Genomic DNA, 14,328 nt, shown 5'->3' with positions numbered 1-14,328 from the left:
CCCCCACGACAGCTCTCAATTAAGCTACTTGTCTGTTCGCGCTGCGCGGTGTGCGTCCGCCCTTATCGAGATGCTGTGCTGCCTTTATTTTCTGAATCCAGGTCTAGGCGCCTTTTCAATGTATTTTTACTTTGGTTAAAAAAGGTTATGTTTTGGAACTACTAATTGTATTCAGTTTTTGCTTTCACAGTAGGTATATACTTAAACTTTTTTTTAGTTTCACGCACATAGCTGAGTAGGCAGAGGGATTCTGGGAACCTATTGTTAAGACACTCCGTTCCCATTAAGACACTTCCTTTTCCAATTTTCTGCCGGCTTATTGAGGCATTGCGTCATACGTTTGTGGTAGCCTCTAAAATTATTCAAGAACAGAAAACGTTTTACTAAACTATATTATAACCATACATTTTGCTTTATTTTTCATAGTAGATATATTTTTTTATCTCTGTGCCATAGATGACAGCTACGACCCCCACTCCGGGTAATAAGTTAAGTTCGTTTCCCCCACTCTTTCATTCATTTTCTCGACAAAGCACAGTGTTAAGTAAAGTAGTTGCAAATCAATAAAACATATTTATATACTTAAGAAATAATATTTGGTTTTGAAATGTTTTAAGTATTGTTTTCTGTCATCAGTTATTATTAATTTTATATCCGTTAATTCCTAATCTATTTTTCTCATTTTACAGATATAATGTTGCCACAGTGGGAACATCTATAATGTCAGGTTCCAAGAGTTGCTAAAATAAGATCAACAATAATTATAATTATATAACTTCTTATATATTTTTTACTTTAAAAGCAATAATATATAATAATAGAACGAAAATTTTAACCCATCTACATACATAATATAGCTAAAAGAAGCAAAAAAAGAGTTTTTTTAAAGAACTACTTTAAATTATTATCAAAACTTAATTCGACTCTCAATAGTAGAATAAAATTTGCATAGCATTTACAAATCAGATTATACTTGCTCCAAAACATTTGTTGTATGTAGGTGATGAATAAATTATTTAAAGTGTTTATTATAATAATGAAGGCGGTGCCTTTAAGTTTGTAAGTGACCGCCCATACAGATTTATATGTAGATCGTTGGCGTATGCTGATTTATTTCTTGCAATTCTTTGAATTATATATCTGTAATATAAACGAATTTTACCTTTTTTTTGTTTGTGACGCATCGACGCCTTTGTTACACATTTAGTTTATATACCTGTTATCTTTACCTACAATAAAACTTTACACTGAATATTGTAGACAGAGGGAACCTGGAAACCTAGTGTTAAGACCGTTTTCATTAAGATTTCCGTTCCCCACTTTTCGCCGAATTCGTTACCAGAGCGAGGATATGAAAATATTGAATAATTCATTTCCCCGAATGAGAATCGAACCCATCGATAGTCGCACGCATCTGCCATGCACATGACTACCTATAATAAAAACTTATAATATCTCTACTGAATTTGATTTTTTATATGAGTTAATATTATAGCTTTATATAATCTGTAGGAAATAGCAAAAGCTCATAATAAACTGGATGCATCATCATGAGGTTGCTTGGAAAAGATTACGTTTAATGATACGGCTCGTTGTACGACTTATACATCCTTCCTGTTACCTTTTTGTATCTTTTTTCTTTTCTGTTACTGTACATAGCATACCAATATATTTTATATCTTTATTTTTTACACTTTGTTGTACACAATTCAATATTCTCATTAGGAAAAAAAGAAATGAACAAAAGGCGATTCTTTTATATTTTTTCAGTTCCTTTCCATGTCTCCTTCTGTTTCTTCATAAGAATTTACTTTAAAGAAAAATAAATATGAAAGTGGTTCATATGGTGTCTTCTTCTTATGTCACATTTTGCAAGCACTTGGGGAAATACCAGATCTTCATTATTGAGGTTTGATAACTTTGATTTGATAACCATAATTCATTTATCTGTAGATACTTCTCACAAGGAAAGAAACAAGTTAATAAAATATCTGATAAATTTAAAAAGAATTAAAAGAGTAATTATTTAAAAACTTAAACAATTTTTCAAATAAAACATATTTGTTTTAAATTATTATTATAATTTTCGGTATCTCTGTGAAGGTTGACGTTATAACATTTACTTGAAGCTTAATTTATATCGGCATAATGAAAAAGAGTTCCCAGCAGAGACGCCATTTAAACATTAACGGGCGAATATATCTTCATTTGCAAAAGATATAATATTATGGCTGACTGTTGCACCATAGCGGTCTGTTGAATAAATTATACGTTTGTACTGAACATGAAAGCTTACGATTGCTATCTTTCAAACTGTTTTAACACTAGGTTCCCAGGTTCCCTCTGCCTACTCCGCTATGAGGGGGGTATAGAATGAAGCTAAAAAAATTAATTTTACTTTTCCAACTTCACGCATGTAGAAGGCTCGGAAGGGGAAGCCTAGTATTAAGACATTCCGATCCGAAGAAATAAAAATATTAAATATTTAATTTCCTCAACTGAACTGACTTCATATATTTCTAATATTCATACAAATATATTTAATAAAATAATTAATTATTAACCAAGTTTCCCAAAACAATTCCCGATTAATAAGACATAGCATTACGGCGCGGTGTGATTGCGGTCGTGTCAGATAAAGACCGTACACTTCGCATTTGCATCGCCACACAGAGAGACCACCGAGCTGCGGAGCAAACACTTTTCATTGCTTACTTCAAATTATTTTCTTTTTGTTACTTTTAATTGTAGTTTATTTAGGTTTATATTGTAAGAGGAATTAAATAAATAATTATATATTGTTAAGTAAAAAATATGGATATCAAAAATTTTTGTTATTCAGCACTGTAACGAATAGGTACTTAAATGTTTTTTTTTTATTAAATGAAATTATTAATAATATGCATGCTTATTCTAATAGAAAAAAGACAATAATATCAAAGATTAATAATATGATTTCATAAAAACCTATTTTTACGCGCATACTCGCCACAAAAATAATAGCTATACCAAGAAATTTCGCGGGCGAAGCCGCAAGCAGAACACTAGTTTAAAATATTTTTGATTACTCAATCTGCATCCAGTAAAGAACTGTAACAAATTCTCAAAATTAGCAAAAAATAGAGAACGAAATGATTCATCACTGCGCTCTCCCTCCCACGCTAAAGCTTAATTACATTAACGGAATGCGTTAAACTCCGGAAATAATTTCCATTAAGAAGTTAAATCTAACGGTTGGAGTTTAGATCATTTTGAATATTCTCGATTCTACCTACACGCTGCCAGTCGTGTAGATAATGTTCTGTTAATAGATAATAGTTAAATAGCTATACATAGTTCTTTTTGAATTTCGTTTTGAAAGCCTTCGGTGGTTGAGTGGCCTTGGTGCTTTGTGGCACGGAGTTGGATATGATTAAAATATAAATAGACACATAAAATGTTAAAATTCTTTCAAAAGGGGGAAAGGAGTGTCTTAACACTAGGTTTCTCTGTCTACCCTGCTATATACGGGAGCTGTATCCGGCATATAGCAGGGTAGACAGAGAGGATTTCGGTACTAAAAAAATGGGAATCATTTGACGGGATGGTTGGTAGTTGTTTTTACCAAAACGTTTGATTTGGAACGGTTCTTGTACAGGCAGCCCATTACTTTCAGACTTGCCATCTTACTCTAGCTTATTCAGCATTGAGCATTATATACATGAAAATAAAAAAAAATATATATTGAAACGTATCGAGAAAGTTCATACATTTTTAATATCATTTCAAATACCATTAAACTTATTTATACTTATTCTAAAAGAGCTGATTTGTGTAGGAACTGTGCGAGTGACCTTTTTCTTTTAAACAGATATGAAGTGATGAGTCCAATGTCATAATTTATATGAAGCTGTACTATACATTAAGTTTATTGAGTGTACTCGTAAGTAAGCTCGACACTATTTTTTTGGAAGAGAAACTTTAATAAAGCGATTAAGCTTGCAAGAAACTGATATTTTCAATAATAATTACGAACGAAAATTGAAAAAAAGATGTAATTTACTCTTAAGGTTGTACCATAAAAAGTGTTTATTACAATATTTTTCCTGATGGCCACATTCATTTATATAGCACCCATTTATATAGCACTTAGCTTTATAACAATCTGTCAAAATAATGATTAATTCACGTCGGAGTGACGGCGTCATTGAAAGTGACGCCGCGATTGAGAATAAATTGAGTTGTAAGTGTCAATAAGTTAAATAATATACGAGGTATTTTGACTTCACAGAAAAACCGGATTCGCGTAAATTATATTTGCATGAGGAAAATTGAATGAAATATCCATTCGCTTTTGGACTTTTTGTTATTAAAAACCTGTGAAAAGGTTATTCGACATTTTTGGTGTTTATTATGTCTTTAAACAAAATGTTTTTTTTTTTTAAAGATATGAAAAATGGTTTGAATTAAGTGAGAGATCGCGATCATCAAAATACGTATTCAGTAACGAGAGCTATTCTAGATTCATATTAATGTTAGTTGAGCTTAATAAAACTAATGACATTATGAACATAATTATGTAAGTAAAAGTAACAAACGACGAAAAAGAATTTTTCGCCAACGGCAATACACCAAAGATTACAATTACCCTACAAGTAAAATTATAACTTTGGTATTATTTTATAACACATTTGACAATAAATGAAAAGAATAAAATAAATAACAACCATACAATAAGAGTAAGAAACGTCGACAAGAGTCAAGTATTCTCGTCTCACTCGAAGCTCTCGCAAGCTAGCTTTTTTGCTTGCGAGCAAGGGTTAAGTATACCAAATTAATAGCATAGTCGACATTCCAACAAAAATGTATTACTCGCTTCTATACAAAAACCACCAGAAATTTGCATTTTCGTGTCGCATGTTTACTTCTTTCTCAAAAATTACTTATAGAACTGAAGTAAGTACACGAGTGCGGGTAGTTTGAATAACTGATTGTGGTTATGAGCTTAGGTGGAACAAAAGTGCATTACAATGTATGTTATGCTAAGTTTCGTTTACGCTGTACATTTTTTTTCGTGTTTATATTTATGCAGTGATAAGATTAAATGTGAATTATATTTTCTTTATTCCGTTCTAACCGTATTAAATTGTTTTAATTTTTATTTTTGTTTTCAATCGTGGCCGTCGTGGCGCATAGGCACGAGGGTGTGAATGTAACGCGACGGTTGTGGGTTCGATCCCCACTCGAGGAAGTGAGTTCTTCGCTCTGGTGATAAACACTCAACACGCTATGCTTCCAGAATTCAGCGGAAAGTGGGGAACGGAGTGTCCTAACACTAGGTTCCCTCTGCCTACCCTGCTGTGTGCGGAATAATTTAATATAATTTTAATTTTTATTTTCAGCTTTACGCCTTACCCCGTATAGCAAAGTCGGCATAGATAACCTAGTTTTAAGCATAGCCATTCTCCACTTTTTGCGAGCCTTGTTGATTAGCGGAACTCAATACTGCTTTTAAATAAAAATATTTAATTTACCAAATATTCCATTGAATTTAAACCCACCTTCAAGATCCTTGCAACACAGGTGCCTTTTATCTTTCAAGCAATATGCATTTTTTTTAACCCGAACCTACCTATAACCTAATATAAAAAAATTAAATAGTGTACTTACTCAGTATTCTGTCTACCCTGACCCTGACACATCACGTTGCAATAAAAATAGCAAATTATTTTTTACGTAGTAAACAATTCATAAAACTAGCCAAATGAAATAAATATTTAAAATAAATAATTACCCACAAGAATGTTATTCAGGCTAAGCAATTATTTAAAATGCAAAACACGTAAAATACCAAATATCTTTGCCATTCTGGATTCACATGACAGGACATTTGTTTTTGTATTAGTTTTTGTAAAATAATTACTGTTTAAAGGCCACTTTTACCAAGTAAACTAAGTTTTTACATACCAGCGCGCAAACATTGTAGAAAATAGTTCTGCCATGTCGCTAAATAGGCTTAAACAGCTACATTCTCGCGAAATGAAATATGTGCGTTTACAAATTGATCTAATTATTCCTTATTACTAGTGTAATGTGCTGTAATCATCTAAAATAGCTGTTAGTGGTAAATTTGCGAAGCCTTCTTCTTGGAAAATCTCCCAGCTGGACGACGCTCGTGGCATCAGTTATTACACACTATATTTTTTTGCGTAATTCACAAGTCAAGGACCCTTAAGTACCCGTATTTAACACCTCCTCAGTTTCTCATTTATTCACATTAACAAGCCCCATTGACACAAGTTAGTACTAAAATACCCTTAAGCTACCTCAGTTTTTGCTGCGTTCCGCCACCATACCGTAGATCTTATCACCGGGGCATAAAACATAAAATTGATTAACATTGCTTTATTGACAGCATGTTAAAATCTTCAATTTAGGTGTAACATTTTCCGAAAAACCATCCCGTTCACACATTCGAATTTCCCTAAAGCTGGAAAGGGACGGATGTTTCATTTGACGGGTTCCATTGTAAGGATATTGGTGTCTAATTACAGTGAATTACAGGGATGGAAGGTGCGAAAATTGAGTGTAAAATGAAATGGCTCATCAGCATCTCATTATGGAGCTGTTGTGGACACGCGATGTGTTCAGAGTTTAACACCCCTGGATTGATTACGCGCTAATACCCCCTTTTTAGTTCCATTGGCGCTATATGAAGGTGGGTAATTGTATACGAGAAGCTGTTTCGGCTTTGGGAAGTATCGAATTTAATTTTTTATTACGCTTAATAACTTCAGGTTCATTATTATATACGATGCATTTAGAGTGACCATAAAAATAACACTGGTATCACCAGCCCTGTAAAACAACTTAAAAAAAGATAATGTTAGACGCAAAAATTACATTTTTTTAAGGAACATATTAAGGCAAAGTAATCGTCAAACAGCGGTTTTAGTTTTTATTAAATAATTTAGAAATAAATTTATAATAATAGTGACAGACAGTATAAAGATTTAATAATTTTTTTGAAAGAAAAGCTTAATTGAAACAGTTAGCTCACAAAGTTTATCTGGTTCACTTTAAATGGCCTACAAATCTTTTTACATTACTAATATCATTTATTCGTCGATTTGATTAAATTTGATTAATCAATTATTTAACTGAATATTTTAAATGCTATAAAAAAATATTTATGATTTTACTTTAGGTTTTCTTTTAATTTTTTTAGTTCGACGCTGTATCCTGAACATATTTTTTGTTTTTTTTTTTATTATTCATTTTGTTAATCCTTGCATTTTGCGACGTAGACAATAAGACCTAAATCATCTCGTTATTTCCTTACATTTTGAATGGCGTTAGTCTATTTTGTATAACTAGTTTTTTTTTTTTCAAATATACCATGTTAGTGTCATAGAGTTAAGAGTATTAATATAATGAAATATTGTCAGCCAAATGAAATGGGGAGCTGATAATTACTGAGAGACAGAGAGAGAGAGATAACGTATCGAAACTAACAGATGTGGAATCGCCACTATATTTGGCAGTAAATAATAATTTCCGTAAATTCCTGCGGAAATTAGAAAAAAAATATATTTTAAGTCCACGCAACAAACGTGTTATCGATCTTCGAGTTTATAGATATTGATCAAAAATGTTAAACATTTTATTGTTATAAAATTTCAAATCTAAACTTCCTCGTTTAGATAACACCATCGGCGATTTGATTTTATTGTTAAAAACAACAATATTAACCCACTCCTTATTTGGTCTAAAATCTATCTATTGATTTCGATATCGAAGATTTTAAATGCCAAGAATTCTGAATATATAACGCACCTAACTAGCTTTTAGCTACGGCTTTGCTCTCTTAGATTCGTGTATTTTATAATCGACAATTGATAGATATGTAATTTATGAATGAAAACGGCAACTCAAGATCGATCTCAGACTTGAGAGCGGGGTAGAATAAAAAAAACAAGAGATATATATGCGTTCATACGCACGTTCACATTCTAAGCGCCTGAGGTAGTGCTTACCGCAGGTACGATCATTTACACTAAAACCACCAATGCAAAGTAATGTAGCCTGCAGCTTTTTTCAAGGGACTAACCAAAGAAAAATCGAAATAGTAGTTCCTGAGATTAGACCGTTCAACCAAACAAACTCTCCAACTAACTAGTAAAGATTGCGTAACCATTCATTCAAATATATTATTAAATAGGATAGCAAGAATTATATTAAAATTTGCAGTTTATCACCGATTGAATATAAATTGTGTGCTAATAGTAATTTAGAGCTTCTTTCCTTATCTGATATTGAGATAGACATTCCGTTTACATTCATATTAAGTATATGAATGAAATAGTTTTGTTATTGGAAACGTATGAAAATAATTATTTATCTATTTTAAATGGAAATTACTGATGATGTCATTTTAGTAGGGCAGGCTGTGATATTCACTCAGTGAAGTGAGAAATTTAAATTGTTTTCATTTTTCCATTCTGGCAGACATAATATATGAAAATTCGTCGTGAAGCGAGAACAGAGTGTCTTGACACAAGGTCGTTTTAGTCTACCATATAAAAAAGGTGTAAAGGTAAAATCAAATGTAAATTCCAAGTTTTTCAAATTAACTATATCATGAAATCAATTACAATTGTATTTATTTAGAAATAAGTGCTTGGAAGGTTTCCAAGAGGCGCGGCTTCAAATTCCACAAGGTATCAATTTTTATACGTTTTCCAAATAAGTATTGTTCTTTCCTAAGTGTGGATAACACTTTAAAAATATAAAAAATTAACACAAGTAAAGTCATATTTTTCTAAGTACTTTTTATGACAAGATCAAAATTATTAAAACGCCACATACTACTATAGAGTATACTGATAAGTAGGTATAGAGTCAGTTAAATTAAAAAACGTATAGAATTTGTTTTATTTGTTAAATATACATTTTACAACTTCGGTCTACAGCTAGACTAGATATCAAAGAGCATCTAGTGACCAGCACTCTCCATTCTCCGCATTCGGCCAGAATTCGTGACATTTTGCGTTGAATAACGGAACAGACTACCACTAATTCTCATGTTAAGCCAACACTATCATGGGTGGACTAAATTAAATTTCTTCCTTTTCAAATATAAATTAGTTATGAATAAATTAAGTAATCGTGCGTTAAAATCGCAAGGTTATATTAAAAGTATAGCTAAATAGTATATGTAAGTACAAAAACATATAAATCACAAAAATAACCCTAAAACTGACACGGTAAGGAGGCATGCGATACTACGAGCACTTTAAAATTTAACTCCCCTACAATTTATATACAGAAATCACGAATAGTTACTTAGTTTAGTGGAAAATTATTTAGGATTCGGTCTTGAACTGAACTAATTTGAATATGTTATATTTATTTGTTTAACTGATTACTAAGAATAGGCGAGTCCTTAACCTATTATGACGTTATAAAATAAATATTCCATGCTAGTTTCGTAAGTAGTTTTAGGATATCATGGCACGCAAGGAATATATGTTCAAATTCAAGTGGTGGAACTGTTTGTTTTGATCAATAAATGTTCCAATTTTGTCAGCTTCACGCTGTTTCCCGCACACGGCAGGGTGGGCAGAGGGAACCTAGTGTTACCATCCGGTTTTACACTTTTAGCAGGACAGTGGACACAGAAGTTTGGGTGGTTCCACAATTTGCTTTGAACTGACCTTAGTACCCAGGTAGTCAGGGTGATATTGCTTTCGATGACGTGCAGCATAAATAAAATAAATAAAATTCAGATGGTGGAATACTCCCAAACAATTCTTCTAAACACTCACTATTATATAGCAGCCGATAGAACACGCGTAGGGAGAGGGAGAGAGAGTGGAGCTGAAGTTCTAACGATACATTCATGACAATCCAAATTATTACATAAATGTAAGACATGTCCAAACAAGTGAAGGCAGTATTCCATGAAAATCACATATTTGGGAATTGAGTACGAAATATCTGACCTACCACGTCGTCATATAAAAACATATTTAAAACAAAATTCTTACCAATTTCTTCCGAAGAATGTGTATTTTAATAAATAATTAGTTAAAATACTTATATCGAGTCGTGAAATATATTGAAGTAATAATTTTAATTGCTCGCTTTAAATATATCGATACTTTCTTAACTTATTCGAAAGTAAAAATTACAACCTGTTTACACCGCGCCAGGCCAAATTGTTCTAGCAATTAAACTTAAACGGTCCGTAATGTTATGCTTGTAAGAAAAATATTTTTTTTAAGACGCATATTTGCATCGTTTCTTTGAGAAACAAAAACTTGATTTGTTGTTTTGAGTTTTGACTTAATCTATTTTGAGAAACTCTAAATATATAAATAATATATAATTCAATTGATTATCAAATCATCAAAATTATAAACAGTAAAGACAGTAAGAAAAAGTAACAGTGAGGTCGTCGAGGTGCAGCGGCACAAGGGTGTGACTGTAACGCGACGGTTCTGGGTTCGATCCCCACTCGAGGAAGTGAAATATTTATTTACGTTTAAATAATATTTATTTTCGTTTTTAAATAGAAATATTCTATTTCTTCGCTCTGGCGTCGAGGCAAAGCGCGGCATTGAATTCTGCTCTCAACACACAATGCTTCAAGAATTCGGTAGATAGTGGGGAACAGAGTGTCTTAACACTAGGCTCCCTCTGCTGTGTGAAGCTGATTTGATTTATTTTATGTATTCGCAAAAAATAATTTACTTAAAAATAAATAAAATAATAAAGTTGCATTTTTTTTTCATACTAATCTATTGATAAAATCTCTGCAATAAATCGTGTGAGAACTTTTTACACAATCACATGTTTAACTATTTAAACAATTAAAACTGTACACAGCGGTGTTACTTTAATTAATTAAGGCCTTTGAATTTTTACGTGTAGCGTTTTGTATTTTGATCCTACATTTTTTAATAAGACTTAGGCTTTACTACTTCAATAATTCATTTTTATAACAATCGTAAAATTAAATATTACAATTTAAAATTAACTCAAGTCACCCATCTATTTACACTTTTTTTAAAAAATCTTTTTAATAAAGTAATAAATAATTTGAACATTTGAATATCTTCTGTCAATGCAGCACACGAAGGTTTTAAGTTCACATCTTTTAAAAATGTTATGTTTATCGATCTAGTACTTACGCGGCTTCGTTATATAATTCTCAATTATTCAAAAGAAGGTAAAAACTTTATAATGCATATATATCTATTACACTAATTATATTAATAGGTCGACTAATAATATTTTTATTTTTTTACATTGTGAAACTGTTGACCGTCGGGTCAACATTTCCTTGTAAAATTTTTGAGACAACATTTTTCTAAAACTTCTACTCCTTTTTAAGATATTTTGTAACCAAGTAGGAGAAATATCTATATAATGCTATCTTTAATAAAGATTATTTTACTTATTTACCTACATCTATCGAGTTCGTCTAGCACGTCCCAAAATGCGCGACCGTGAAGTTCTTTATGCTAAAAATAAAATAGCTCATTTAATTTATCTATCACAGTAATAAAGTTTATCACTTTTTTTATTTTGTGAAAAATTAGCATTGTTATTAAAATAAACAATTATATTATATGAAGGTGTGAATATGTTTAAGTTTTTACACCTTCAGCTTCGAAGAAACGACAATTAAGAAATTTTGATTTGTATATAAGATTAAGACTATTTTATAATAATTAATAGCATACATTTATAAACTATAAAGATAAATACTATTAAATGTGCTAATTTAGATAACAATAAAGAATAATTTGTATAGTGCCAACTGTTACCTGTGGAACCTATATAAGAATAATTTGTATAGTGTAGTGGTTTCCTATGGAACCTAATGTTAAGGTATTATATTCTCCGTTTTTTGTCCGAATTACGTAATGACATGGAACACTATCTTGGGTAGCGAAACTCAATGCCAAACTTTGTCTTATGAATAAAAAATATCGATCTTTAAAAAAACATCTATTATATGGACTTTTTTTCGTCACGCACAAAGCGGGGTAGGCAGTGGTAGTGTTAAGACACTCCGTTTCCTATTAAGACACTTCGATAAGTGGCAAAACTCAACGGCACGGTTTCCCTTGTTATCAGAGCAAGGAAATGAAAATATTTAAAAAATCCCTCAGCGGGAATCGAGCTAACAACCGTCGCGTTTATAGTCGCACGTTTGTGCCCCTACGCTATATCATTAGATATTTAATATATGTTTTTACTGTAACTAAGAAATAAGCAAAATTACAGTCGCAGTAAATGGATATTATTTGTAATCTTAATAATTACTCAAATTAAACAACAGAAAAATGTTGGGTTAAAAAAGTAAATGCAGTTAAGAAGACAAATTTCATTTAAATGAAATTATTTCTATGTAACATTTCAATTTCGTATGAAAAAATGATATTTAAAATTTGTGGACATTTTTTTTAAAATATGCTTCGTTTTCATTAAGAAATCTCTACATATCCACTTAACACTTATCCTAAACTGTATTCATAATACTTTACATAAAATTTATTTGTTTTCGTATATTAAAAGATTTTAAAAAGTTGTATTGATTTTAAAATTTCACATGTCACTCACTTTTTAATATTCTCTTTCTTTAATAACACTCTTTTTTTAATACTTCAACAAAAATAAAATATTTGAACATTTCCATAATAAGAATTATACCTAGTATAAAAAATCATTTTGTTATTAAATTTCCAGTTCGCAAGAAGACTTCTTAGATTTAAGAGTAAAAATATTCTAAAATGTCAAAAGAGATTTAATAAAATAATTATAATCCCACATAAAACCATTTGTATGTATTTTCATACTTTTGTTGTTGCTTTACCTTTTACCGTATCTTGAATATACCAGTATATGCTTATTAAAAATATTAAAAAGTGTGTATTCGGTAAAGTTTGAACAAATGTATGTAAATTATTCCGTATTATTCGATATATTTTATTTATTTATCGGCTTCATTTTTGAACAAATTTTATTAATCCCTTTGTATACTTTAGAGAATCCATAAAGCTTAAAGACCGCGTTGATGTCTTTTCTTATATCGTCTCTTATCAGTACAATTTGTATTCATGTATATGTATAATATATTGGTATATTTTCATTAATATTTAAAAAGCTTATTATCCACTAATAATTTAACTCAAAAATAAAAAAATATAAAACTTACCTTTAAATACAGCACGAAAACGAAAACTTGTAAAAAGTCTTTAAAAATCACAAAAAAGTTTTTACATCATACGTCAAAAGAAAATCAGCCAAACCAAACTCTAAGAGTCCAACTCAACAAAAAAAGTTACACAAAATTAAAAAAGTAAAATATTAGCACTGGCACATACGAAAAAATTTATTCGGCCCCGTGCCTCTCGTCTGACACGGCGAGCACGTAAGCTCGTCACGATGCGTGGATCACTTGTAACGGTGGAGCGTGTCCGGGGCCCCGCCTACACTACGGAGGGGACCGATACACCTCTTAGCTTCTTCACACTTACCGTACCTACTAGCACAGCCATTTAAATTGACCTCCACCTCCCCCTCCACTTGATACACAAACAGAAATCCACAGGGTGTTTTATTAAAACAACACGGCTCTATCACAAGTGGTTGTCATTGATAAATTCAATTTAACCCACGCTATGCGAATTTCATTCGTAATTCATTGTAATAAAGTGTTTTTTGGGTGTATTTCTTAAATGGTTTTCGGTACATCTGGGCGGGAAGATAAACGTTTGTAAAATTTAATAGCAGTAGGTATAACTAGATATAAACGGTTTCTATTAGGGCGCTATTATGTTCTTGGAGGATTTAGCGGGTTTTGTCATTTGCGTAGCTTTAGTATGAAGATGTAGTATGTATTATATTTAAAGGTGTCCTTAATTAAATTGTTAATGCGATTTTTTTTTTTTTTAATATTTAAAAATATATTAACATTATAAATACAATATAATTATATTGAAAAAATGCCATTTTTAATATAAACTGCTGAAGACGAATCGAAGATTTAACTATGTTTTTTTGAGCTCATGATGTATCCTATATAAACGTAGCAGGGTAGGCAGTGTTAAATCAAGTGTTAAAATGACTCTGTTGCCTACTTATCGTCGAATGAGTGTTGCTTGTTGAGTGGCGGAACTGAAAGCCGCGCTTTGCTTTGTTACCAGAGCGAAAAAATGAAAATGTTAAAAATTAATAATAAATTTCTCCGGGTGGGAATTGAATCTAAACCGTCGCGCTTACTGTCACTGCGCCACAACGACCTCAATGCTGCAATACAAAAATACATTTTTACAA

General features: G+C 31.3%; 1 protein-coding gene across 1 annotated transcript in view; it reads right to left on the bottom strand.

The window, feature by feature from the left end:
- Poxn (paired box pox-neuro) overlaps window positions 1–13,471 on the bottom strand; it is a 47,108-nt gene extending 33,637 nt beyond the window's left edge. The window contains exon 1 of the mRNA XM_085191958.1: window positions 13,208–13,471. The gene's annotated coding sequence lies outside the window, so the exon portion shown is untranslated. The remainder of the gene's footprint in view (window positions 1–13,207) is intronic.
- Window positions 13,472–14,328: the final 857 nt, after the last annotated feature.

This window comes from Heliconius melpomene, chromosome 10 (genome assembly GCF_056956725.1).
Source record: "Heliconius melpomene rosina isolate 202511_hmr_F chromosome 10, ASM5695672v1, whole genome shotgun sequence".
Classification (NCBI taxonomy): Eukaryota; Metazoa; Arthropoda; class Insecta; order Lepidoptera; family Nymphalidae; genus Heliconius; species Heliconius melpomene.
This window is presented reverse-complemented; position numbering and strand designations above follow the sequence as displayed.